The sequence below is a fragment of the Cryptomeria japonica genome, chromosome 7 (genome assembly GCF_030272615.1).
Source record: "Cryptomeria japonica chromosome 7, Sugi_1.0, whole genome shotgun sequence".
In the NCBI taxonomy this organism is placed as follows: Eukaryota; Viridiplantae; Streptophyta; class Pinopsida; order Cupressales; family Cupressaceae; genus Cryptomeria; species Cryptomeria japonica.
In genome coordinates this window covers 360,571,441-360,599,285 of record NC_081411.1, presented here as the reverse complement: position 1 = coordinate 360,599,285, position 27,845 = coordinate 360,571,441, and the positions used below count along the sequence as shown (strand labels likewise).

The 27,845-nt window shown below is 40.3% G+C and overlaps 1 protein-coding gene across 2 annotated transcripts in view; it reads left to right on the top strand.

Moving 5' to 3' along the window:
- Positions 1 to 27,845, top strand: part of LOC131049807 (flavin mononucleotide hydrolase 1, chloroplatic) — a 187,833-nt gene that overhangs the window by 73,459 nt on the left and 86,529 nt on the right. The window lies entirely within an intron of this gene.

Sequence of the window (27,845 nt, the reverse complement as noted above, 5' to 3'; positions counted from 1 at the left end):
TTCTTCCCATATGAAGAAGGAAAAATGTTTGTTGCAGCTGATTATGATGTTGCCTTAACACTTTTAAGTCTTCATCGCAGTGTACCAAGTTGTCCTTCAATGTCAAATTTACGTTCATCTCCAATTCCGAAGAAAATGAAGTATAAATATGACAAGTATCAGAATGAAGTTTCACCTTTGCAAGTCTCCTCTCCTTTGGATCGCATCAAAGACACGGAGATAGGGCATGTGGATATGTCAGAATTCATTAAGAGGGTGGTAGATCCACAGGGTAGCAATATGCAGCGGTTGTTGGACAGCCATATTCATCATGCATCTTTCCCAGTGGCTACCCTAGAACCTGAATTTGTCCTTTCTTGCGCTCATCACTTTTATAGGGACATGAGAACCATCAGAAATAATGATGGTGAGGCAATAATCTGCCTTGATGCTAATACCATTGAGAAAGTCTTCAGAATACCACCAGCACATGTTTATATGGAGATTTCCAATGATAGTGCAGCTAAGTATTATGTCAAAAGGGAAAAGGACTGCAAACGTCATATTGACAGGTGGATCCATGAGCCTGTTGACGTGTCTGAAATCACATTGCTGCAAACTCCATACGGCCAACGCAAAATAGAATAACCAGCTGAGTATCCTATCATCTCTTGAGATATGGAAGTCCCTAATGCTATTTTTTGTTTGATCAAAGGGGACGACCTCAAGGTTCCTTTTGTCAGGTTTTGACTACGGGATTTTTTCAGTGGCTTGATGTGTTTATGCTGGAAACACAAGGGGGACTTACGTTAAATGGGTAATTTATAGATAAGTTCCCTAGAACTTTTATAATCTTTCTATCAAATGATTTCGGTTAATTTGATACTGTTTTAATGAGACTGCAGATTTTCTGGATAAAAAAGGGGAAAACGAAGGGAAGGATAGGGAAAGAGAGAGAGACATGAAATATAAATTCTAACTAAGATAGCAAATTCAGTCAAGCAGACAGACACCTCCAGGAAACTAGATTAAACATCACCAGCTGCTTAAGCACAATGTTTGCATAAATCCAGTGCAATCTTCAATGGAAAAACAAGATTTTCATGTTATCAAGTACGACATTAGAACTTTTACATTCATAGTATATGTTTGATAACCAAACTAAGCATGAAAGGTCCAGATTAACCATGCAGAAAGAAAGGCAATCAGCCATTCCCTAATGGTATGGACTGCAAGGATTCTATCAGATGCTTGCTTGAAAATGCTATGTAAAAGAAATAAACATAACTGAAAGATTTCTAAATTAAGTGAAGAAGGAGACCATGCACTCACAAGGAAACTTGAAAACAGTCTTAATCTTTGCATTAATTCCTGTAAATTTCTCTAGAGTTTTCGCAACAATCCAAGAACTTCTTGCAAAATGAGGGAAACCAGTCCCCTTTAAATAGGCTCCAAAAAAGGATGAATGGCCCAGATCTAATCTAAACAAGTGGCCCAGATTCATCCAAAAACATTGCTGCCCATACCCATAAATGGGATGGAAATATCAACAACCACTCCCAAAGGAGCAATAACTACCAAAAAAGGTAATTACAACAATTTGAAATAATCCAAAAAGGTGCATCAATAAAGTTTTACATTTTGTTGACTAAAAGTCAAATGTCACCTTTTGGTGCCAAAAATGCACTTTTCAAAATTTAAAAAAGGAAAAGCACTTTTAAAGTTTAGGAAAAAGGATAATTACTTTTAGGAAAGCACTTTTTCCTTTCTAGCTTCACATTCCTTTTTTAGAAATTCATTTTCACCATGCAAATACTCTTGCCAAAGATCCCGACCTGCCACACACTCTTCGCGAGCATACTCTTGGAATCTGCGGCACAATTGAAATAGAAGATTGAATGGAGGCATAGGAGGATGGCGAATTTTATATTGCATGCCCTCGAGGTATTGGTCTACCTGTTCCAGACCATCTCGCCAACTGGAACGATTACGCTCGAAGCACAACATGTCCGAGTGGAACTGACCGGCAAAGCCTAGGTCCTTGGTGGAATAAGTGACCTTATTTGTTCCCAATCTTTCCTCCCAGTCTGGTGGTATCACTTCATCGGACTGGTCATTTACCCATCCCGAAACCATTGATCGAAGGATTATCTTGCCAAGTTCCTGCATGGTGTTCAGAATTGCATCGCATGCATTGAGATCTTTATCGATGATTTCCCTAGCATCATTCTTTAGGTTGACTGTCCAATACCACTCTTTGAAAAAACTGATACTATGAGGATGCAGGATGTCGGAGAGTGTAGGGATCTGTGCCTGGGTCCAAAAGAGGGCATTCATGAGGGAAAGAGTAGTGTCAGCTACTTCCTGCATTCTAAGGGATTCCCTTTTTACCTCCAGCAGCTTAACCAAAGTGGTCTCTCGGTGGTGAGCCATTTCCTTCACTTCCTCAAGAATTCGTTCTCCCCTTGTTCTGATGCCTTGTATCCATTCCTTGATGGCCTTTGCGGTGTCCCGTACTCCTTCAAATTCTATTGTGGTTCTTTGTGCCAATGCCGTCGGGGGAATATGGGACTCGGAAGGATTGTGTAGTGGCCTTAGGAGTTGATCGATATACCCTTCGGCCTGTTCAAGACGAACTCGATACATATCCTTTTCAGTTGTTATCTCTTCAAGTTGCCTGAGTATGTTCTGTACTGAATCTTTGAACTCCTCTTTCTCCTGCTCTTTAGTGGCTTGTCCGATGGGGACAGTCGTTATGCTATAATATGCCAGTGTGATCTGATCTGCTGGCTTGTCTACAGGTGGGGTGGCAATATGGAGAGTGTGGTTTCTTTGCTCATCTTTGGTCACTCTAGAATATGCCGTGGGCTTTTTCTTCCCTTTAGCCTTAGCTTGATCTATGCGCGAGAATATGTCCTCTAGATCAATAGGTGATTTGGTTAACCATTCTTGAGGTACTGCTTGGGCTGATGATATGGTTAAGTCTGTAGTCTGTTCTTTGGGGTTCTCAGTCGACTCATCACAGCTTTGCAGCTGTCCTGTTACTGGAGGGATGGAGGAGGTGCCAAGTTCCTTGCTTGCAGCTGAATTTTCTCCCACTTCATTGAACAATTGTCCAGTACCTTCGTGTGACGGTTGCTCTTCAATCCTTTCAAGCTCGCGGGCCTCCTCTGTCCTTTGCTCTCCTTCAACGGTAGAGTCTTCTTTGGCAGTATTATGGAGCAGCAGTTCATGGCGGCTCTGTTGGGTGGGCTCATGCACTTCGATCCCTTGAATGGATGGAATTTCTCCTTCCTCTATTTGGTTACCTGGTTGGGTTGATTCAATGGCCCTTAGCTCAGCCTCTAGCGTATCAAGTGCGGGGGAATCATCAGCTCCGAATGCTTCAATGTCACTCTGGGAAGGCGGAGCAGGTATGCAATCTAATTCCACTACATCGTCGGACGAATTGGAGTTCTTTGACGACGAAGTGACCTCTGGCTTCCTTATGGGGATTTTTTCCCTTCTTGTTCTCTTCGACGTCCGAGTCCCTCTGCAAGCCTTAGCTTTCTTTCTCTTCTCAGGTTTCTCAATTTCTTCTCTGGGTGCACTGGACGTTCCCTCATCTTTGGAGGACTGAGAATCAAGGTTGCCCGTTAGGTGGTAAGTGAACTGGACTCCTTCGTGAATTAGCCTCTCAATCTGCTGATGTAACCACTAATCTGTGTACCTTGTTGGGGCTGCCCTGACTGCCTCGAAATCAGTGATTGGGTCCTGAGACCAATCAACACCTGGCAAGAGATGCCTTACTGCTTCAAATTCCCGGACTTGGAGGCAATTCCCTGAATTTGTGAGTTGATCTGGGACCCGACGGTATTCAAAGAGTCGCATCTGCTGCACACTCAGCTTGGAATATTCCCGCCTTCGGACCTCGTAGTCATCAAAGCAATTCTTCCAATAGTCTTCAATTGATTCCTTTGCCCTGTACTGCTTGTCATAGGCTCTTTTTGCCAGATTATCGTGATCGAAACATTTTCTCAAAAAATGGTCCTGCAGACCATAAGAGGCCAGCTCTGCGAGGGATTCCTCTCCTAGGGTAGGGGTCTTCAGGTGGACATCATGGTTGCCTATGATCATGGGGAACGTGAATCCGGCCTGCTTGCTTTCTCTGAGTAAGATGCCGGCCGGGCGTGACTGCCTTGCGACCTCCATAAGAACTACTTTGTCGGTTGTGTATCGTGGAAGTCAGAGAGGAGCACCATCAAAGCCTGCTATTCGGATATAGGAGAACCTTGGGAACTGAATGAACCAGGCTCCATACCTCTGTACTAGAATAGTAGCTTGCTTTGAGAGCCTTATATGTAATCCTCCCTGCATTAGCCTAACCGGGCGCATTGTGAAGGCGTCATTGACACGCTCATATTGGCCAACTGCATAAGTTGGGCTGTTCTTTTCCCTCTGAGCTATATCTTGGTAGTGCAGCTGCGGGTAACAATCATAGACCTTTACGTGACCAGGCCCATTCCCGATTTCACCTTTCATTATCAAACCTGGCAGCGACTGGTTCTTGGCGAACATATAGACCAAGTAAGAGGTCATAGTGAAGTATTTCTTTGTTTCAAGCTCAACCAGCTGAGTATGGATGTTATCGCTTATGATCTGGGCCTAGTCAAACTTAGACTTCCCAGCGAAGACCTGCTCTGTGAAATAGAACGTCCACTCTTCAAAGTAGTTGGATTTAGGAAGTCCCATGACTCGGCTGAGTAATGTGACCATATCCCCATGCTCATTATGAAAATCACTCCGTGGCGTCTTCTTCCCAATTCTGGCTCTTGAAAGCCTCCTCTCTTTGTACCATTCTTCGTTGATCAGTGCTTTGCCGGGCCGGATTCATATCATATGCGCCTTGTGCTTCATCTATGGTTGTAGCTGTGGGATTGTTCGGGAAGGGAATGTCAAATGCATCACCAATGGCCTTAGGAGAGAAGTTGGCGATAGTCATATTCTCGAGGAGCACTAATCTGGAATTTGGCTCATAATGCCGGGCAGCCTCTACCACTAATTCATAGTTCTGTACCGCTGGAGGAAATCCCGCCGCTTGGGCGATGCCACTTTCCACCATCTGCCTAGGCTTGCCATATGCGTTAGGTGAGAAGACCCGATTCCTGAAGTCTTGAATGTCAATATGACCAAGGTCGGTATCACTGATATTGTCCCAGACGCTCTGAACTTTCGACTCCCTCAATCCTCCTCTCTGATATTGATATTTCATCCTTTCAACCTTGCGCGGGATATCTGATTTGGATGCTCGTGATGTCTCGGCTGCAACGGGTGTCTTTGATGATTCTACCGCTGACTTAGGCATTTATCTTGCATAGCCGGACGCGAATTACAAGGCGATACACAAAGAAGTAAGGCGGGTTAGATAGAAAATACCCTAGCATTCAATGGTTAATTCAAAATTTAGATTGGACATGGAGTGACATTTCTAGCTAAAAGGGCTTGATCAAGTTTAAACCAAAGTATTCATGAAGATTTTGATCGTGCATTTATACTTAACATTTTCTGGATTTTAGATTAATTTTCAAGAGAGACAAAGCATGAAAAAATTCTCCTAAGTTTAAAAAATGCAATTTCTGGCTAAAACCTCAGGAGTGGATTCTAAATTTTGACTATTTTGAACAACGTTTTACAAGCGAAAGAGATGCAGATTTCGAAAATTGAAGCATTTTGATCAAATTTCATGCATTTGTCTATTTGATTTATAAGCATTTCAGATGATCACACGAGACAAAGCGTACTTACCTGATGAGAGTGGATGGCGAGAGATTGCCCGACTTTGCTGTGTGAAGACGAATGGACGATTCTGCAAAGTTTCAAATTCCAACGGTTTTCTCCTCAATTTAAATTTTTCGCGGTTGTTGGACGAAAGAGAATTTATCATTTTAAATGGTTTTTACCCTGGGTAATTGGCAATCTGAATTTGAATGATCTGGAAAAGCTAATGCAGCGTTTTACCTTGAATATGAATCGCACGAAATTAGCTTTCTTTGCGTTCCAAAATCGGACGTGGTCTCCTTTACACGAAATGCAGCAACGTGGAGGGGGTTTAGCAATTTTGAATTTCCATATCTGGGCCTGTGCGCAGCGATTTCGGAGAAGTAGAGGACTTTAAAATTTCAAACGATTTTACCTTTCAACTTCGGACCTTTTGGCGAATGTGGAGGCCCTTTGAAATTTAAACTTGGCTTTTATTCAATCCTAAGGGAAAACTTTGGACCCAATAACGTCTCTTGCGAGCTATGCAAACCTTGGAGCATTCATCGCCTCTTGTGATTTCGTGATTTTAACTTTGTCGAACTTCGGAGCATTTAACATGTTTTGCAAATTTCGCGTCTCTAAGTTTTGGCGAACTGGAGGCATCTTTGGACCATGCATCTCCTTTAGCATTTCGCGATTTTCAGGCTTCTGGTGAATTGAAAGAATTTCGGACTATTTAGATGTTTGCAACTTAAAAAAAACTTCGGACCTAAACGCGCTTTGGCAAATTTGCACCAACTTCGGACCTCATAACATCTTTTGCAAATTTGATATGTTTTGAAATTTCGGAGCTAGGGTCCGAATTTGGGGGGCTAAAGCGAATTTCGTACCTGGAGGAGCTTTTCGCAACTTTTAACACTTTCACATTTTCGCCCCAGGGTCCGAAAATGGACGCTTAAGTGTTTTTTGGAGCTTATAACACATTTGGCGAATTTTAAAAGAAACTTTGGACCTAGACGCCACTTTTCAACTTCGAGATATTTTCAATTTACCCCCCAGGGTCTGAAAATGAGAGACTTAAGTGGTATTCGGACCTAAAGGGTCTCTTGGCAACTTTTCACGTTTTTTACATTTTGCTCCCAGGGTCCGAAAATGGACATTTAAGGCAGATTTCGGACCTAGACCATCCTTTTACAAATTTCGGAGCTCTCAGCACCTTTTGCGATTTGTCATTTCTGAAATTTCGGAGCTAAGGTCCGAATTTGGGGTTTAAAGTGAATTTCGGACCTGGAGGAGCTTTTCGCAACTTTTAACACTTTTCGCATTCTCCAGTTTTTGCCCCAGGGTCCGAAAATGGGAGACTTAAGTGATTTTCGGACCTTGACCCACCTTTGCTATATTTAAAAAAGCATTTTCGGACCAAGTAATCATATCTTGAATTTTGAAATCCTCGCCCCAGGGTCCGAAATTCGGCCCCCTGGGCGATTTTAGCAAATTCCCAACCTTGTGAAATTTTAATCTTTTGGCCTCTGGGTCCGAAAATGGGCCCAGAAGGCAATTTTGGGAATTTTAGCAAAATTTCGGACTCCAGACCAGTTCTCGCTAGATTCTACAAAGTTGGATTTCGGAGGCTTCGGAATTCCAAGGCATATGGGCAAGTTTCACAGCCTCGGCATTTTGGTCAGGAAATTCGATCATTCATCACCATGCGAAAATCATCCTTTACTCAAATCCCACAAACATCGCGGAGACAAACCTTATGCAATCTACTTCATAGCTCTTCGTGAGGAAAAACAGCGGCTTTGGTCCTCGTGCGACCTTTAGACACATTGCTCTTGCTTGGCGGGCTTCGCCAATTTCCATCACCTTACGCCTATCAAAGGCGATTTTCAAAATTTCGAACAAACTCTTTGGCATTCGTGCCCGAGGGCTAGACTAGCTGGGTGGATTCATCGGCTTATTTCGTTGACATCATCACTTTATGGACTAGTTGCAGACTCGCTCGAAATGACGCGAGACACTCTGCGCGAAACCCAACACGACGAGGACGAAAGGCTCAAAAATAGGAAGGGGGACCTTGTCGGCGATAGGGAGCGTGTGCAACGCACAACAGAGCCACGAGCCGCTTTCTCAAGGTGGGACAAGTTGTATTGTTGTGACTTCAAATGGGAAATTGGAGACATCATAACTCTCCTCAATAGGATGGTGGGTCTTGAACATTCTAATGTTTTTGAGCCTTGGATGTACAGGTTTATCATGTTCATAAGGCATTCCCATCATATATCATGGGGAGAAGTTGTCAGTGATGCCTTGTGCGAGCAACTTGCAGCAGTCCCTTCCACCATGACTTTCTACATGAACTCATACTTGGTGTATTTGGCAGTATCACTGAGACATTTCCCTGGTATTTCTACCAAGGGTGATCGCTTGCTTATACCGGTATGGGAATATTATGATCAGTTGCCTTTGAGACCCAACAGACTGCATTTCAGAAGAGTTCAAGATGCATTCTTTGGTTACTTAATGTGCCAGTTTGACAGGACTCTAAAGAACAGAAGGCTGTCAGATGAAGCATGGGAAAGAGTGAATGAGTATGGGTGCTTGTTTCGTCAATTCCCGACCTTTACCTATATGAGAGTTGGATGCTATAGTGGGCAGCCATACATGCTTCCTAGATACCCAACCGATAAAATCATTCTTATGGAGTTGGGAAGACAGATCATGGCTGTCCACGCTCATCAGTCTATTAGACATAAGGTCGGAATGGGGATTTCTACAACAAACCCATTGAAAATTGGCCGGTATTCTCATCACATCCGTCAAAGCCAAAGCTATGGAGACTGAGATGCAAGAGATTAAACTCAAAAGGTTTAAGTCTAGGGCAGATTTTGATTACCGGGGTATGAAGGAAAAAATCAAGAAATCCTTCATACATGTGCATCGTATTGAGGATATCTAGGTAGATCTCCGTACATAAGTGGAGGTTCTCAAGATGGATTGCTGTAGGCTTTCTGTTGAGCAGGTTATTGATTTGAACTTGGTGGATATTCCACAAGGGATGATTGATGATGGGCATGTACTTGATCTTGAATATATTTCACGAAGGGTTGAGGAAGCTCCGCTTCCTTTAATCCAATGGTCACACAAGGAGTGCACTTCCATTCTTGAGAGATTTTAGCCTATTTTGGCTAACACCAATGCTTGGCTGAAAGGTAATAGTGTTAGACTCATCAAGATCAAGGTTGGGAAAGAAGATGACTCTATGGGACCTCTTGGACGTAAGTCTAAGATTCAGATTGACAACAAGGAAGGTGCATCTTCTTCTGGCACCAGGATCAAATTGCGGGTTAGTCGGGCAATAGTGCTTCCTCTTGAGGAGGCCATAGTTCGTGGAAAGGAAAAGTACTAGTTTCATGTTCATGTGATCGATCCCGATAATCTAGAAGAAGGACAACAATCTGATGATGCTCCTAAGTCTCTAGCTTCAGACTCACCTCATGAGATTCCTTCCTCAGTTTCCATTGAGATGCCTCTTTCTCCTCCTGACATAATAGTGGAAGAGTCTCCTCAGAATGCTGTTCCTATTTCAGCATTCGAGCCGCCTCCTGATCATCGACAAGAGGGTGTGCTGGAAATTCCTGAGGATACTCCTGCATGTATCCAGTTGTCAGAGATTGATACCTCCACTTCTGGCTTTGAAGAATTTATGAGGCAATATTCATGCCCATTGGTTACTGAGCAAATCATGGTCGCCATCCAAACAGATACTCCTCCCAAGGTGACCACTGCTGTTCAAACAAAAACTGCTTCTTCGCTTTCAGCAGCTAGTCAAGGAGAACTAGTTATTTTACCTCCATGGCTTAGTTCTTTTACCCCAAAGAGGAAGAAGCATGAAATCTCTTTTGATGCCTTTGATTATTAGCAACTTAAACAATCTAGGCCCAAGGTTGCTAAAAAGGCCAAGACTATCTCAAGAGTAATTTTTGACAACAACAAGATGAAGGTGGTTGAGATTGTTGAACCTCTAGCAGGCAAGCCACTTGAAGAGATGTCAGCTGCTGATTACAAAGTCACAAGGGTTGAATTGGGTAAACAAACACATGAAGTGGTTAAACATGATGCCCAATATTCTGTAGCCTCACTAGTGCAGCGGTATGATGAACTTCTAGCAAAGAAAGATAAGCTAGAAGAAGAGAACCGGCAACTTGTTGCAGCTGTTCGTAAAATTACAAAATCTGCTGTTGAAGGGAGTAATCCCACAAGTTCTTCCGATTCCCAAGAATCAATTCGTGGAATTGAAAGGGCTACTCTGAAAGTACAAGCATTGGATTCTTGGGTTGATCAGCTTCATGATCTATGTGCACAAGTGCTGAAAGACATTTTCTAAATGATGTCTAAGTTGGAGGCCATTGAAGAGAAATTGAATCATACCTCCGACACTTTCAAACAAAATCTGGAAAGGGTCGAAGATAGTTTGACAATTTGGCGCACCATGCCCCAATAACAGTTGAGTGTTCTTCAGGAGCATGCTATTATTTCTTCCAGGGTCATGTACTTGGAATTTGAAGAACTTCTGGAGAATAAAGCCCTTGTTCTCAAATCCCTCATTGAGGAGATTGATGATGCAATGAGATTGCGGGGTGAAGTATTTCAAGGTATTGTTTCCCATTGTGAGAAGGTTTCTTGCAACATAATGAGTCAGAATGGAGAGCTGATACTAGAAGAAGAAGTTCTTGCAGATCTACAGATGAGGATTCATAATGAATGGAGGAGCGAACAATTCTCAGCTGCTTCAATTCATGCTCTGATGAAACATCAAACCTTTTTGCACGAAATCCAGTCCACCTTGGAGAAAAATGACTCTATGCTTCTTCGATGTCATGATACCATTGTGAAGACCATGGTTGTTGCCAAGAACACCCACGAACCGAATCCCGCTGAGGTACGAATGATCATCCAGAAGTTCGAAGGATTCATTCCTTCACATACTGCAGCTTAAGTGTTTTTCAACACTTATGTTGTATTTTTCTAGATTTGTAATCTCTAAGTTGTAATTTCGTTTTGACAATTACATGTAAAAACCTTTTATAAATTGTCAGTCAAGTCTTTACTTGCACTTTTGTAATTACATGTAAGGCAACGACAGGTTGAGTTCAATTAGGACTGTAGTTGGAATAAGTCATAGTTAGTTATTGAATAAGTCTTGGTGGTTTAGAGAATTTCTCAAGTTAGTTGCGATCCTCCCACCTTTTTCTCAAGGCTCCTCTTCTGTAAACACTTGAGGGGTCTATTGTAATCTTTATCTTTTGGAAAGCAAGCAAAAACTTTGCCAAATTTACAGCAAAGAAGTCTTTGAGCTTTCATGTGTGAATTCAAGAATTGAAAGGAATAGAAGGAAATTGCTCAAGCTTTGAGTCTTTGTGCTACATTCTTGAGTTTGTGTTCTATATTATCTTTCTTGCAAGTGTTTCTTAAAGAGTTTAATCATATTTGATTTGCAGTCTTTGTGCTTGCACTTATTCTTAAGAGAGTTTAGAAGCAGATTCTGTGAGAAATAGCTGTGAGTCTTTGAGCTTATACTACTTCCCATTGTTTTAAGTAGAAAAGATTAAGATATTCCAGTCTTTGAGCTGTTATAATTTGTTCTTGATAGCGTTAGTATCGAAAAGGGTAGATGGGACTTCATATAATCAAGACTTTGGGCTTGATATTGTTGTCTCGTCCCGAAGGAAGTGACGAAAGTCTTTGAGCTTTCAAGAAACTTCATTTCCTTTCTCTCATTTCATTTCAAAAGTTGTTACTTCTTTTTATGTTAAATTGCTATCACTTTTCTGTGAAGAGAAAAGGATATTGGCTTTCTTGAAAGAAGAAGAAAGACTGCTGTCCCATCCTATTTTATTTTTAAAGTTGTAGTTAGATAGGGGGGGCCTTCCCTTAATTAGAAGAGTTTTACTCACACACTGTGGTTGAAACCACAATTTTGTATATTTCCCCAAGTGTACAAAATTTTCAACCAACAAAAACGTGGGTAAAAATGTTTACTGTAATGCCCCCTAATGGGACCCTCTTATATTCTATCCTAGAATCACAATTTTAGTACATAGAGAGAACAATAGAAGGACAATAATGTCAACTAAAGCTTGGTTTGGAACCTACACAACAAATTAGACAACATTTCTATTATGTCATGATAGAACATATCTTCATCATTCGTAATATATTGCAAGGTGTATATGAAGGATTTAGCAACCCTTTCTCTCTTTACACTTGTCATCATATGGAGCTCAAGGAGAATCACACAAGGTGCCTCAAGTCTATCCCTCTCCAACAAGCCCAAGAGCACCAAGGACCTCATAAACTTGCCCTCTTGGCCCACACTCGAGGTTGATGTACCTTCTGGAGCCTAGTGCTCTTGCTTCCTTGTATTCTCCCTCCATAATTGGATGGTGAGATTGAAAGGTATTATGGACTCCATCATATAATTTACTTAATCGTCATATGAATAGTTAGTGATAGAAAGGCATATTTACATTGTCTCACATATTGCATTCTATATTAATATTACTATTAAATACTGCATAAGAACATTATCATGCGTTATATATTAAACATACATATTAAGGACATCCTCATTCATACCACCAAGAACAAGGATGTTACTGCTTGTAACTTAATAACAGTTCTGATCTGATCGATGGTGATGTCACTGGATGCTTTGATTCCTTTCCTTTATATCTCTCAATGCGAAGGAGAGGTCACACCTCTTCATCATGTAGGCCCTTTGGCAAGAGACACACCCTTCTATCTGTAATGTCCCCTTCTCGGTGAGGAGAAGTTCAATGGGCCATTAGCCTATTTCGGAGACCCATAGGCTAACTAGAAGTAGAAATTAGGTTTTCCCACTTTTGAGGAGGTTTGTGTGAGCTGTTTGATGCTTGACTAGTTGGAATTCTACGATTTTGATTGTGGATTCCTTCTGGGTTTTTTGAAAACTTCGTAGAGGTATGACATGCATTCAGTTTTGAGAAGAAATTCTAAACACAATTTTTAGTAAGTTGGTGGTAGCTGTTAGGGTTTTGAGGTTTTTCTGGGTTCTTTGAGCTCGTTCTCAGGGTTCGAAGAGCAAACTCTTTGGAGTTGTTTTCAGGACTTACTATTTTTAGTAAGTGTCATTTCAGGCAGTGCTATTTTTAGCAACTCAGTGCAGAGCCCCAACCCAGTTCAACTTGACAATTTTCAGCACTCAGTTTCGGGCTCAGTTGGTTTTGATTAGTCTTTGATTGTAAAATGATTTATTTAAATATTAATACTCCATTCTAAGATTAATATTTAAATTATTTGATGGCCGACTTAGGAAAGGGGAAAGCATATTTTATTCAAAAGATTTTATTAGTTCTCCTAAGTTAGGCGCCAAGGTTGAAAAGTGTTTTTAAGTTATTATGTTTTTTATATTGCAAATTGTGGACCATCGAAAAGTTCAAACTTGTCTAGAGGAAGGGGACTTTCTTTTTGGAAGCCACATGCTTGGTAAATGCAATGAAGTACAACGCTAATGTGGTTGTAATGAAATGACATTTGATTTGGGCGTATTTGGTGTGCATTTGCATTTGAATTTGGCTAGGCAAAAGTTATAAATAAGAAACTTGGGCTCTCATTTTGGTATCCATTATTGCTTTGATAACGAAGTGCTGCCAAAATGTTGTCAGACTCTTATTTCGAGGAATGCAAACCTCCTAGTGCCTTAGTTTCGTGCTTGAGAGATAGCGGCTAGCTGAATGTATGACTGTTTCTCATCCATAGGAGCAGATTGGACTCATTGTGGTGAAGATTTGTGTGAATTTCTGAGAGTTCTTGTTGCTGGTCGCGGAGTGTGTTGAAGTAGATTCTTGGTTGCAGGTCTCAGTGTGTCATTCTTCTTGTTCTGGGTATTTCTTCTATCTCTCTTTGTGGTTTGGGCGATTCATTTTGTGAGTTTGTAGAGTTGAAATGGTGTTTGGGATTTTATTTTTGCAAAATCGTACCCTAGCTGGCTATACCATGTGGCTGAGTGCTTTGGGATGTGTACATAAATTATTGGGGTCAGTTTGCCATGTTTTGTTGTCCTAGGATTGGTCGCCTAACTCCTAGTGATCATATGCTTTCAGTTTCATGTCATTTGGTTAAGAATTGGGCGAGTTGTGAGTGTTTTAGTGGGATTTGGTATTGCTGGTCTGTGTGTTTTCAGCGTGCTGGGAGCAAAGATGTAAATATCTTAATTGACAATAAATCTTTTGGCCGAAAATTTAAAAAAATCGGGAATCGGGAAAAAATCAAGAAAAAATCGGCAAAATTATCGAACATTTGAAAATATATAATTTCTTAAAATATTCTAAAAAAACACATGTATACACTAAACTTATAGAACACAATAGCATATTACTAGTTTCCATCATATATAAATCATAGTTTGAGTCAAATACAAACCAATAACAAAGTGATATACCAAAAAACAAGTTCAAGTTTTAAATAGGAAATACGTTTGAGTCAAATACATATTGTAGAGTCTAGACCACAAAACAAATCAATGTTTGAAAAGTCTGAATACATATTAAGTTCATGGTTTCATATCATTGAAAACTGGAAATCATAGATTGTGTCTACGACTAAAGCTCAAAAAACTTTGTTGCTGCTGAGTGGGTGCTGAAGTAGATAGTGTTGCAACAGCTGTTGCTGATGCTGCAATATCCTGAACAGGTGAGGAATCTGCCTCTTCTGGATCAGCAAACTCATCTCCTGCCTCCTCACGTTCTGCCACCTCTGCCGCCTATTCAGTTGCCTCCCTCTCCATCTCATCTAACTGATCGTTAGTGATAAATGCATCCACATCAATATCACCAGTAGCACCATTAGGTTCAACAATCCAATCCGTTGTGTATGGATCAATCTCATCAATGTCAAGTGCGTCATATGAATTGTTCCCTTGTATCTTCTTTTCATGCAGTCAAAGGTTGTACCGCACATATACAAGGTCATTCAAGCGCTGTTGAGTCAACCTATTATGCTTTTTTGTGTGAATGGCCTCAAAGGCACTCCAGTTGCGCTCACAACTAGAACCACTACAAGGTTGAGATAATATGCAGATTGCAAGCTTTTGAAGATTAGGCGTTGTGGCTAATGCTTTTGGTTTGACTGATGCTCCAGCCACATTTCAGTCCTGCATGAATAGGATCTTTCAGAAGCAATTGAGGAAGTTTGTGCTCATATTCTTCGATGACATTCTCATCTTTAGCCAATCTTGGAAGGAGCACTTACAACACTTAGATGAAATTCTTAGCATTCTGGAGTCTGAATCATTGTTTGCCAAAGAATCTAAGTGTGAGTTTGGAATGAGGGAGTTTCTCTACTTGGGGCATATCATCAGTGCAAAGGGTGTGAAGGTGGATCCCAAAAAGATTAGAGCCATCCTTGATTGGCCACCACCTGAGAACATAACTCATTTGAAAGGATTCTTGGGTTTATGCAGTTTTTATAGAAGGTTTGTGAAGGGTTATTGTCAGTTGGCTGCCCCCCTCACAGATCTCACTAAGAAAGGAGCCTTTGAGTGGTCTGCAAAGGCACAAACAGTGTTTGATCAGTTTAAGGAAATCATGAGCTCATGCCCGGTTTTTGCCTTACCAGATTTCACCAAGCCTTTTGAACTGCAATGTGATGCGTTAGGAGAAGGTGTTGGTGCAGTTCTTATGCAAGACAAGCATCCTATTGTCTTTGAAAGTAGAAAGCTGAGAGGGCCTGAAAGGCTATATTCAATCTATGACAAGGAGATGCTTGCCATAATGCATGCCTTTGCAAAATTCAGGCAGTATCTGGTGGGAAGTAGGTTCGTTGTTAAGACTGATCATAACAGTCTTAAGGATTTCATGCACCAGAAAGATTTGAATGAAAGACAAGAAAAGTGGGTTAGTAAGCTTCAGGCTTATGACTTCGACATCGAGTATGTGAAAGGGAAGAACAATATAGTGGTAGATGCCCTTTCATGGAGACCCCATCTAAGCTCTATATGTGAGCTCACTGCTGATTGGAGGGACCTATTGCTTGCTGATTATGCCAAAAATCAGTTTTGCAACTAGCATTGTTGAAGGCACTTTTCATGGTGAAAAGTACAGTTTGGTTGATGGATTGATTTTGTATAAGGGAAGGATCCTTCTTCTACCTGAATCGAAGTTGAAGGAGAAGGTATTGCAGACTTTTCACGACATTCCTCTTGCTGGCCACTAAGGTTTTTTCAAGGCTTACAAGCAGATCCGAGAGAGATTCTCTTGGAAAGGGTTGAAGAGAGATGTCTTGAAGTACATTAGGGAATGCCACACTTGTCAGAAGAACAATGATGAACACACAGCACCCGCTGGTTTATTGCAACCATTGCCAATTCCCAGTAAAAAATGGGAAAGTGTCTCTATGGATTTCATCACTGGGTTGCCAAAGGCTAATGGGAAGGATTGTATCAATGTGGTGGTGGATAGATTGACAAAATTTTCTCATTTTTTTGCCATCACTAGCTCATTTACAGCAGCTCAGGTTGCTGATTTGTTCTTCCGTGAGGTGTTTAGGCTACATTGGTTGCTTAAGCTCCTAAGCTCCTAAGGGACAACAAGTTCCTAAGCTCCTTCTGGCAAGAGATTTTTCAGATTATGTGGTACTATGCTCACCCCAAGCACGAGTTACCATTCCTAGACAGATGGACAAACAGAGATAGTAAATAAGTGGTTGGAGGGTTACTTGAGGAACTACGTTTCATAGCAGCAGAAGGCATGGGTAAGATGGCTACATCTTGGTAAATATTGCTACAATTCCACTTATCACATGTCCATTAGGATGTCACCTTTCATGGCACTTTACGGTTATGAGGCCCCTAGTTTTGCTGATTTGGTGTTTGGAGATAGTAGAGCACCTCAGGCTAGGGATATGGTTCAGCAGTGTCAGGATATTCTGGAGGCATTGAAGGACAACCTCCAGATTGCACAGAATCGGCAGAAGTTGTATGCCGATCAGCAGCGTATTGAACGCTCATTTGAGGTTGATGATATGGTCTACCTAAGACTTCAACCCTTCAGATAGTCTACTCTCAAGAAGAGTGGAGCGGAAAAACTCAAACCACATTTTTATGGACCATTCAGGGTCATCAGGAGAGTGGGAGTTGTGGCTTATGAGTTGGAGCTACCAGCGAGTAGCCGAGTACATAATGTCTTCCACGTGTCACGCCTCAAAAAGGCGCTTCCAGGGCACAATGTGATAGTCTCTTCTGATTTGCCTCCTTTGGATGAAGAGGGATAATTGGTGCTAGTTCCTAAGGCCATCCTTGATGTCAGGGAACGATTGTTGAGGAGGAGGACCATCCGGAGTATTTGGTTAAGTGGAAGGACTTACTAGTGGAGGATGCTACATGGGAGAATGAGGAGGTTTTACAGCATCCTGGCTTACGATTGTTTGAGGACAAGCAATTTTGGGAAGGGCGGATTGTAATGTCCCCTTGTGATGATGCATTCAGTGGTCCATTGGCCTATTCCGGAGACCCATAGGCTATGTGGAAAGGTGATTTAGGGTTTCCATGCTCTTTGGAGTTCCGACCAAGCTTGTCAGGGGTGGAATATGAACTTACTATTTTTTGTAAGTTAGGGTTTGGCTGTCAAGATGGTGCAGAGTTGCTAAGCTCGCCAAGCTCTTTCTCTGGTTGCGAAGATCACGATTTTCGGAGCATTATTTCATGACTTGCTATTTTTAGTAAGTGGCAATTTGGGCATTCTATTTTTGGCAGTCCTGGATTTTGGTCCTGTTCTAGCACAATTCAGTGATCCTCATTGCTCAGCGTCTTCCGGATTTTGTTGATAATCACTACTGGAGTTATAAGCGATTTAATTAAATATTATTCCTTATCCTAAGGTTATTATTTAATTATTTTATTACTGATTGATGTTATGGGGAATTGTGCAGAAATTGATATTTTTCCTAAGTCTTGCCTAGGCGAATTATTTGATGGATATAAGGAGGCTTTATTTTCGATATACTTCAAAGTTATATCATGCCGAAATTGTGGTCTTCTTCCTAGGCGTGATTTTTGGACTTGGGAAGTGGGTGCCATTTTGGGTCCACCACATGAAATGAAACGCAGTTTGAATGAGGAGAATTTGGAGGCAATTTCATTTGAATTCCAGATTTGAAAAGCTATATAAACAGGTGTTTGGCTCCTCATTTGTTTATCTAGAGAAAAAATATCATTATGCTGTCAGAATGACTCCAGACTTCTTCGAGGGTGAATACCTCCTAGATCTTTCCTTCCGGTTTCGAGTGTGAGACATCACTCCTAGCTGTGGTTCGAAGTTGTGAGCTATTTGGTGATTTTTGGGTGTGTTGGTGAAGAGTTGTGTGCTGCTACGTTTTTTGGTGTTGCTCGTGTTTGTTGGCTGGAAGTGTATTTTGCTCGTAGCTATCTGTGTGTTGAGTGCATCATTCTGGGTGAGGGCTTGTTGGAAGCATATCGGAGAGACAATAACTCTCCTACATTGGTGTGGCATTTGGAGAACTCTTCAATTTACAGTTGCAAATCGAAATATTCAGCCAAAACGCCATTTCCAGAATTGCCTTGGGTTGCGTGCATCGTAGTTGTTGCTCTCTAGTCACAGTTTCAAGGTATTGATTTGATTGTTTATGTTATACGCTTCATTTGCATTTGGTTTGGCACGATTCCATTTAGTTTTGAGAGAGTTACAAGCACTTTAGTGGTTTTTGGGATGGCTGGTTCTACGTTTCATTATATCTGATTTCAAAACAGCAAGTAGTGTTTATGGTGAGAATGTGTTATTGAATTCTTGAGATATGTACTTCATTCCATCTTCTCTCACATCTCTATCTTTGTAAGAATTGCTTCAGTAGTACTGACAATTCATTCTATGTTGCATTTCCTGCTGAACAAGTGGAAGAGGATGGCTTAGCCGCCTGTATGTTTGTAATTCAGCTTTGTCCTCCCACTAAGCAAGTGGTTGAGTGATATTGTCCTCCTGCTGAAATATGCTATTGAGTGATAGTTTTATGTAAAAGTCCTCCTGCTGCATAAGCGGTAGAGTGATTTGGTTCTGTTATGCTCTTGTTACCTTGGCTGGTTTACCGCCAAGTTCTTGTTCTTCATCTTGTTGAAAAGTGGAAGGGGCTGGCTTGCTGCTCAGTATTGTATTTGCATTGTAATTTCCAGCAGATTAGTGAGCTAACGAACCCCTTATCACCGTATGTTCTCACCTTCCCACATTGGGCTCTTGGTGATCAGAAAGTGGAAGAGTTACTTTTAGTAGTATTGGGATTATATTTCCTAACTTTAACAGGTGCATTGTAATATTTGTTGTTGAAAGATCCCTGATGGATCTCTTTTACCAATCTGCTGTAATTTTTATTTATTTAAATTGATTTTTCCCGCTTATTAATATTTTCTTTCAGAAATAGACAGAAGTTGCAGAAGGGTTGAATTCTTTTTGTATTTTGATGATTTTTCAACAAGTAAATAATGAAGTACAAGTACGTGAACAAAGTATTGAAAATGAAGTTCATATACAGCCAAAACAAATTCGAGTCAAGGCAGATTTCTGAATATAAAATCAAATATTTGACCAGATGAAGATTTCCAATAATTTCAGGAAGATTACAATCAGGAATAATTCCAACCTGGATGCTGAAAGAGTAACATAACTAGGAATGAAGTTGTGGCAAGATTCCAGCCCTCCAAGTGCTCCACGTGGGAAGGAAAGTGGCTGCCAGGTACAGCCGTACGGCTGCCAAGTACACCCAACTGGTTAGAAACCCCAAACCCCACGCTGAACTCTGTCAGAATTGTTGAACCTCCAGAAAGAATGTCGTACAATCTCCAAGATGCTAATAGCTGCAAACAAATCCAAACCACTGTATTGGGGGCTACGTCCCAAACAGGCAAGGCATTGGGGTTGGCGTCCCAGATGCTGAAAAGCTCTTCCAGAGCCAAATCTCAAATCCAAGATGTAAAATGTGTAAAAGATAATCATAGAATGAAGCTCCTATCCCCTTATAACCCCTCTCAATTGCAAATCGAACCCTAATTGTCTCCAAGTGGCGTGGTCTAGTCGAAATGTTATAATTTCTTATTTTAAAGTGGTCATGTTACTAGAAAATGACCTTTTTCCCCATAGACAGAAATCCGCTCACTGAATTGCCCTGAGACCAAAGAGAAAGATTTAAAGAATTTCAAGATCTTTCCAACGAGCTATCACACAATAGGATGCGCATCCAGATGAGACCAAAAATCCCCTTATTACTCCAAAATGGCTAACAACTTAGCCTTATTTAATTATTAAACGCTAACTTAGGAAATATTAAAAATATAACCCAAATAGCCACAAAATGCCCAACTGACATTACAAACCCTAAAATCATCCTGTCACCTGTCTGTGACTGAAGTCGGAAATCAAGGATTCACTGGTAGTCTCATCCCTAAAATCTAGGGATGTTCCTAAAATTTAGGAAACAAGCCCAATCTCTTTGAAACTGAAACCATCTAAAAGGTCATGAATAACCTCACGACTGGCAACTGTCACGACCTCCTAAAATTTAGGGATACCCCCTAAAATCTAGGAACTGCTCCAAACTGGCTTCAAACTGCCTGTAAAGCCAAAATCCAATCACTATATGCACTGAATGAGTCCCAATCAACCTCTGCTAGCCTACGAGACTCCAATGATAGGCCAACTCCTCCGTCTCCGATGTCCACTCTAGAAAGGGGACATGACAGTTGTGCTCAAAAACCAAAAAAATAAGTGGGAATATTACAATGAGTTAGTGAAGTGAAACAAACTTCATGAGTTAGGGATTTGAAGCGAATTTCATGATTTCATGAAGATGCAAGGAGATCAAAATGAATGTCATGCTTGAAGCCTATAAGAAATACAAACTTCATGAATTGATGTTTTGGAGTGAAGTTTGCTACTTCATGAGTTTAGGTTTTGGAGAGGACTAACAACTTCATGAGTTTGAGTTTTGGAGCGAAGTTTGTTACTTCCTGAGTTTAGGATTTGGAGCGGACTTCCCACTTCATGAGTTTGAGCTTTGTAGCGAAGTTTGTTACTTAATGAGTTTAAGATTTGGAGCGAAGTTTGCTACTTCATGAGTTTGGGTTAAGGAGCGAAGTTCATGATCTTGCAAAGTGGACCGATTTTTAAGAGTGAAGTTGGGTATAAATAGGTGAAATGAATTAAAAGTTGACAACTTCATGAATCATCATTTTGGAGAGAAGTTGATAACTTCGGTAGTTGCAAGAGAGGAGCGAAGTTGATAACTTCACGACTTTGCTTTTAGGAGCTAACTTCATGATTCCATCAAGAGGAGCGAACTTGAACTTTGGGAGTTGTCATCTAGGAGTGAATTTCATCAATGACCACGCATAAGCAATCAAAACATGAGTGAAGTTGAGGGAGAGATGAAAGATGATTGCCATTAGTGCCAAACGAACTTCATGATTCCACCAAGAGGAGCGAAGTTTACTACTTCATGAGTTTGAGTTTTGGAGCGACGTTTGTTACTTCATGAACTACTGATTTGGAGTGAAGTTTTTACTTCATGAACTACCGATTTGGAGTGATGTTCCAACTTCATGACTTGTTGGATTGGAGCGGACTTCAGGTTCAAAGGTTTTGGAGCGAAATTATTGCTTCATGAGTTGCACTTCTCAAGCGAACTTCCCAAGTTGATGGATAAGAGCGAGATTCAACATCTTGATGACTTAAGCCTTCGGAGCGAAATTCATATTTCATGAATTGAATGATTAAAGCGACGAACATACTTCATGAATTGAAGTGGAGGAGCGAACATCAGGTTAGAAGAGATAGGAGCGAAATACAACTTCATGAGTTTGAGTATAGGAGCGAAGCTCATACTTCATGCATTTAAGGAATGGAGTGAAGTTCATGAATTAAGCAAGAGGAGCGGAGTCTATGCAAGGTGAAAGATGGCGGCTCCCAAACAAAACAATACTCTCTCCTGCCAAGCGCTCATCAAAGAAGATATGAAGGGGAGTGCATTTGAGAGAAGGATCATGTCAAATTGGAGCAAAGTTGGAGACACTTATCTTGGCAAGTTCAACACCAAGAAGTTTCGCCACCCAACATACATCAATGAACCTACACCAACAACTAAGAAAATGATCGAAAGTGGACTCATAAACGCAGCTGGCTTTCCTCCCATGGTGCAATGCTACAAGCTCATCGTGGAGTGTGCTCAACATTGCGACGCGGAATCGAGGAGAATTGTGGCAAAGGATGGGAAGGTGCTAGCATATCTCTCGGAGACAACAATCAGCAAGACGTTTCATCTACCCGAGCCCAAGGAAATGATCTACATAACCTTGGAAGGAGCTAAATCAGCCTATGATGATGATCTTGATGCTTGCGCGAAGATCATTGACAAATTTTGGTTGAAGAAGAGTAGAGGAGGAAGAAGCAGATGGTCGGATAGATTGCATAGGATCAACCTCCATGATGAATATAGAGATTTCATCACCTTGCTCCATCGATTGGCTGGTGCACCTGAGGCTTCATACTTTGAGGAGTGGATGTTCTACTACATTGAAACTGTCACCCGTGACAAGAAGGCGATCAATTGGGCAAGACTTATTAGCAACAACATTGATAAGCAATTAAGGAGGCTAATGTGCACCAGGACGTTCTATATGATCTCTTACATCATATATTCCATTGCAAGAAATTTTGAATACCCGGGACTGATGTATATAGGCGTAATTGGAAGGAGATCTGGAGAGATCAAGGTGTATGATTTTTATCTGCAACTCAAACATCCACTGAAACAACACTATAGGAGGGTGAATGATGCATTCACTATGCATATCATGAGGCAGTTTCGAGGTGGATCACAACAAAGACTCTCTCCAAAAGCGCAGGCATTGGTAGAACAACATGGTGCATAGTTCATTCAGTTCTCGAGGTTCACCTATATCGGAGTTCAAGGATCTCCTATTCCTCCATACATGTTGTCGCGATACCCAACGAATAGAGTTGTGCTACTCGAGGTGGTGAGACAGTTATTGGCATACATCAAAGCATATAGACATAGACATGGAGCTGGTGTTTCTTTTCCCATCACAGTCAAAGATTCCATTGAGTCATGCCCATTCGTTCATGCAGCCAAAGATGTCGAGCAAGAGTTAGCACTTCATTCACTCAAGCCATTCACAATGAGAGAGTGCTTTGATCCATTCGGAAAGGTGAAAGATGTTGTGGGAAGAAACAACAGGCATCGATGGCATATTGAAGTTTATTGGATGAATATTCAAAATGATATAGAGGTAAAGAGGAAGATGTATTCTAGGCTACCACTCGATTTCTTTAGATAAGGCGAGTTATTTCATGTAGCCGATCAAGTTCAAGATAGTGGTAGATATCTTCAAGGAGCTTACGCCAAAGAAGACAAGGAAGTCAAATTCAAATTGGCAGATTTGGAGATTGACGATTTGAAGGAGTTAATGAAACCAGTCTTGGATTACACTCACATATGGGTAGATGTGCAGCATTAAAAGTTGAAGGAGCAAAATGTAACACCAACGTTTCACTTAGAAGAAAGAAGAGATGAAGATGAAGCTAGTGCAAGTGGCCGCACACCGCAACCATCTCATTCAAGAGGATCAAAAAGGAAGGAAGATCATGGTGAAAAGGAACCTGCAAAGAAGAAGCATAAATCAAGTGCAAATAATCCTCCTTCTAGACCAGAAGAACTAAGGATAGAAAAAGAGTTGAGTCAAGGAGCCAATGAATCAGCTGAGTCTACAGTCCACAATGCTAAAGACAAAGAAAAGGGCATCTCAAGAGCAAGATGATTTCACATAGCTCATTCAGAAGATTGAAGAAGGCGGAGAAGATAATGATGAAACTACTTCACCACCTAGAGATGAGCAAATGATCGAAGGAGCACAAATTCAAGAAGGGAGATCTTCTATTCCAGAGTGGTTAAAGGAAAAATTAGCTCAAGAGGTGATAGTGGCCGAAGAAGAAGAACAAACATATGACATAGCGAGTCTTCTAAGACGAACTCAAGAAGTTACTGAAAAGAGGAAAGCTACGAAGATGTCAAAGGTGATCAGAGATGACTCGGGATCGAGAAAGTTGCAAATAGCCACTCCAAGAGTTGATAAATATGAAGGAGAGATTATAGCTGATGAGTGTGATATGGAGACCATCGACTTGGGACCACTCACCTCCGAGTAGGCTATGGGTGATGCGATTGATTCAGTGAAGGCCGTCAATGACATGTTGAGAGCTGAAATAGAGAAGAATAGGAGATTGGAAAAGGAGATAAGTGCATGGAAGAACTACGTCCAACAATTTTAGCAACCTTCGAGGCATCAAAGTCGAGTAGCTACACCACCTCCCTTGCTTCCCGTAGAAACAGTTGATCATATGGAGAAAATGAGAAATTCAGTGCAATTGATGGATACATGGATAGAGGATTCCTACACTAGAGTGAGCAAGTTCATGAAGAACATCATGCAAACACTTGATACAGTCATAAGGGTCTTTGGGAGAACTCATGTACTCATAGAGGCCTCCAATGCATTTACTCATGCTAGAGATGTTGTCATCCTAGTGCTTCAAGTGATAAGGACGGAACCAAAAGAGATCCTATCAAGGGAGAAGGTAAGAAAAGAAGGAACTACCCCTAATCTTCTACAATGGAGTAGCCTGCTTCGCATGAAGAAGATTATCTTCAAAGAGATTGGAAATGAGTGTGGTCAAGTTCAGGATGATATGCACTAGATCCATGATAAGATAGTGGGAATAGCGTAGATTGTCTTGGGAAGAAAGATTGATCCTGGGATGATCATAGAGTCCAAGGAGTTGCAAGAAAAAATAAAAATAATCTTCTATGGTACAAATGGTATGGTAACCAAAGAGCAAATGAATGCTATGTATGAATTCGCAGTTTTGGTAAGTAAAACTCAAGAGCTCGAGCCTGAATGGGAAGATGCCATCGTTAAAGCCTTCGACGAAGTCATTCATATGGAAGAGCAGCTGAAATCTCTACCTGAGATCCCGATGACTGAGATTGAGCAGATGGTGTCTAGATTCATCGAATATGCTAGAAAGGAACGTGAGAAAGGGAACTAGATTCTAGAAGAGAGTTTGTTATGATCCCATGTGGCATTTCGTGTTCCTATTGGAGGATGCTTCCTCAATTTCCGTGTCAGCACATGTTGTCTTCTTATTGGTTCATTCGTGGTGATGATTATCTTATTAGGGTTTTCATTTGCATCAAACCCTAATTAGGGTTTAGGTGGCAAATCTCGGCCCTTCATTGTATTTGGGAGTCCTTTATAAGCTCCACTCGTTTCATTTGTTATGGGCAATAATAATAATAATAAGGAGAATAGTTGATAGTAATAGTTGGAGAATAGTGATAGCAATAGTAATAGGAGCGTAAGAGTATTGGCAAGAGAAAGACTCAAATAATTGTTGATGTTTGGCTTTTGGATGAATGCAACATTGAAGTTATGGTGTTTTTGCTCAATCCTTGAAGCTTATTGCATGGTTCTTTCGTCATCTCAAGTCAATCTTTTATGTTAGTTTTAGTGTTTAAATTACATGATGGAATGTTGCATTTGATGTATTGTGAAGCTCGTTATCCATACCACTAGCTTTCTTGCTGATTGTAAGTGAGCCTTGTGTGGTCAACTGGAACATTTGGAAGTGTTTAAGTTCGATTATTGCTCAATCATTGATATGCATTCAATTGATGGTGTCCATGGTTGGCGGTGATTTGAAAATCTACAAACATCCTTAGAAGATTGCACTAGTTCTAGTGGAGTTGTTTGTATATGGCGAAGCTGTAACTAGTTGAGTTTCAGTTGTGTCAAGTTTCTTCATTTCATTCATTTTAGAATAACTTAGGATTCCTCTAAACCCTCATCCTTTTGCCATTTTTTTGAGTAATCATTAGTAGTCTTAGTAGAAAATCCATCGCATGCCATCTGTTAATTACTTCATGAGATCTTTTTCGAACCATAAATGCCCCTAGATGAAACAACAATCACAACGACCAACTAGGCTTATCCACACATAGTGATCCTACATACACGAACCTTGGAGGCTTTTTTGGGTGATCCTTAAGCTTAATCTTCAGCATCCAAAATATTTTGTTCAAGAGAGGATAAGATACTTTGGTATTTTATTTTGAGTTTGCATGTGCCTAAGCAACCCATCAACACTATCCAGGTCCAAGTTTGCAATCTATGGGTGAGGTCATACCCAAAGTGTGAATAGAAAAGGGGAAAGTAAGGTGCTAGCTTATGTCACATGTTTTTAGTGGCATTGCTAGCACAAAAGTGCAACAAGAGTTGCAGCATCTTAAGAAAAGTGCAGCCAACATGTTAAGTGAGAAGAGCTTAGTGTCATACGTTTTACGTGGCTATGCTAGTAAAAAAGAATGAATTAAGTGGAAAAGAGATAAGAAAACTATGACAATTAGGAAGATGAATAAAACTAAGTTTAACTGCCACACTTTTGGAGTGTCATATCTAGCACAAATGTGCAACAATGAGGTGACAAATGGTTGGAAGAAATGTGGCAACCATGTCAAGTGAAAGAAGAAGAATACATCATTCTTTTTGAGTGGAATTGCCAACACAAAAGAACAAGAAAAAATTGAAGGGAAATAAGCATAATGTGCGCACACTTTTCAATTGGCATTGCCACCCTAAATTTCTTGTGATTGCACTTTTTAGTTGGTGTTGTCACCCAAAGTTTCTTGCAATCACACTTTTCAGCTATCTTTGCCGTAACAAAACTCCTCCAAGCATAGAAAAATTCAAATTTGGATGTTCGACATAATCTCATGGCTAGGGTTTTAATGTTTAGTAGAAAATTTGTCCAATTTTTTAAAAAATTCAATTTAAAAAATGTTTCTTTCAATTTTTAAAAAGTTTCTTTTTTAGAGGTAGCAGTAGTTTCATATCCTTGGATAGTGTTTTAACAGTTTTATAGGCTGAAAAGAAAGTTAGCTATTTTTTAGAGATTTCAAAAGATTTGACAAAGCTAGAAGTCAAAGTCATAGATTTTCGAAAATAACTTTAAGCGAAAAGTTTCTATTTTTTTAGATGGGATGGAGATGATCCTATAGGCCTTTGTTATTAAGAGATTTTTCTTTAGAAGTTGTTTTATTTCCACTTTTTTCAGAAGAGAGGAATAAGATTGCTTTAAAATGACTCTTATGGGAATATTATAGTATAATTTAAAATCTAGAATCTTCTTCACGTTAGCTTATAGATAAGTTCCTTGAGCATATAATTTGTAATCATATGGGAGTGTAGACTTATGTTGCAATAATTGTTAGTCGAGTTGTATATCAATGAAAGTTAATGAATGGTTGTGGGAATGACACTTACGTTATCAAAGCCATTTTTCAACAAGGTGATTGTGTAATCGTGATTGCATGTTTTTACTTCATGAATAAAATTGATAGAAGATTGTTTCTCATCAAGATTTCTAAATTTTATGCTTTGTAAGTTGTTTATTTCATGAAATCATCTAGTGTTAACTCGTTTAGTTCTCTGTTGATATAATTCTATTGGTCTCTAAGTTAGCTTGTAGTTAGCATTCATTAGTATTATTCCACTAAATATTTGTTTGTAGCAAAATATTGGTCTCTGCGTTGATCAGTTTGAGTTTATGCTCATTCATTGTTGAATTGTTTATCCCCTTTAATCTTAAAACCTTGTTGCAAGTGTTGACTATTGATAGTTTGGTGTTGTATCTAGGGAAAATGCATAGTTAGTTATTTACATTTGATGCAGAACCCCATTAAAATCTTGTATGACATGCATACTTGTAAATTTTGTTAGTTTCAAGTTTAGTTATAGCTTTTCTTTACAATTTGATGAATATTCTACCCTACACTCTATTAGGTTTTGTGTTGTCTTGAAAATGACAAAGTAAAATACTGACACTTATAACATCTTGCGTATTGTGTAGATAAAGCAAATTGAAGCATTTTTACTATTAAGTGTAGACTTTGTAAAGTGGGTCTTAAGTAGATTTGTATGCAATTCCCCTCTTCCAATTTACTTTCATTTCCGC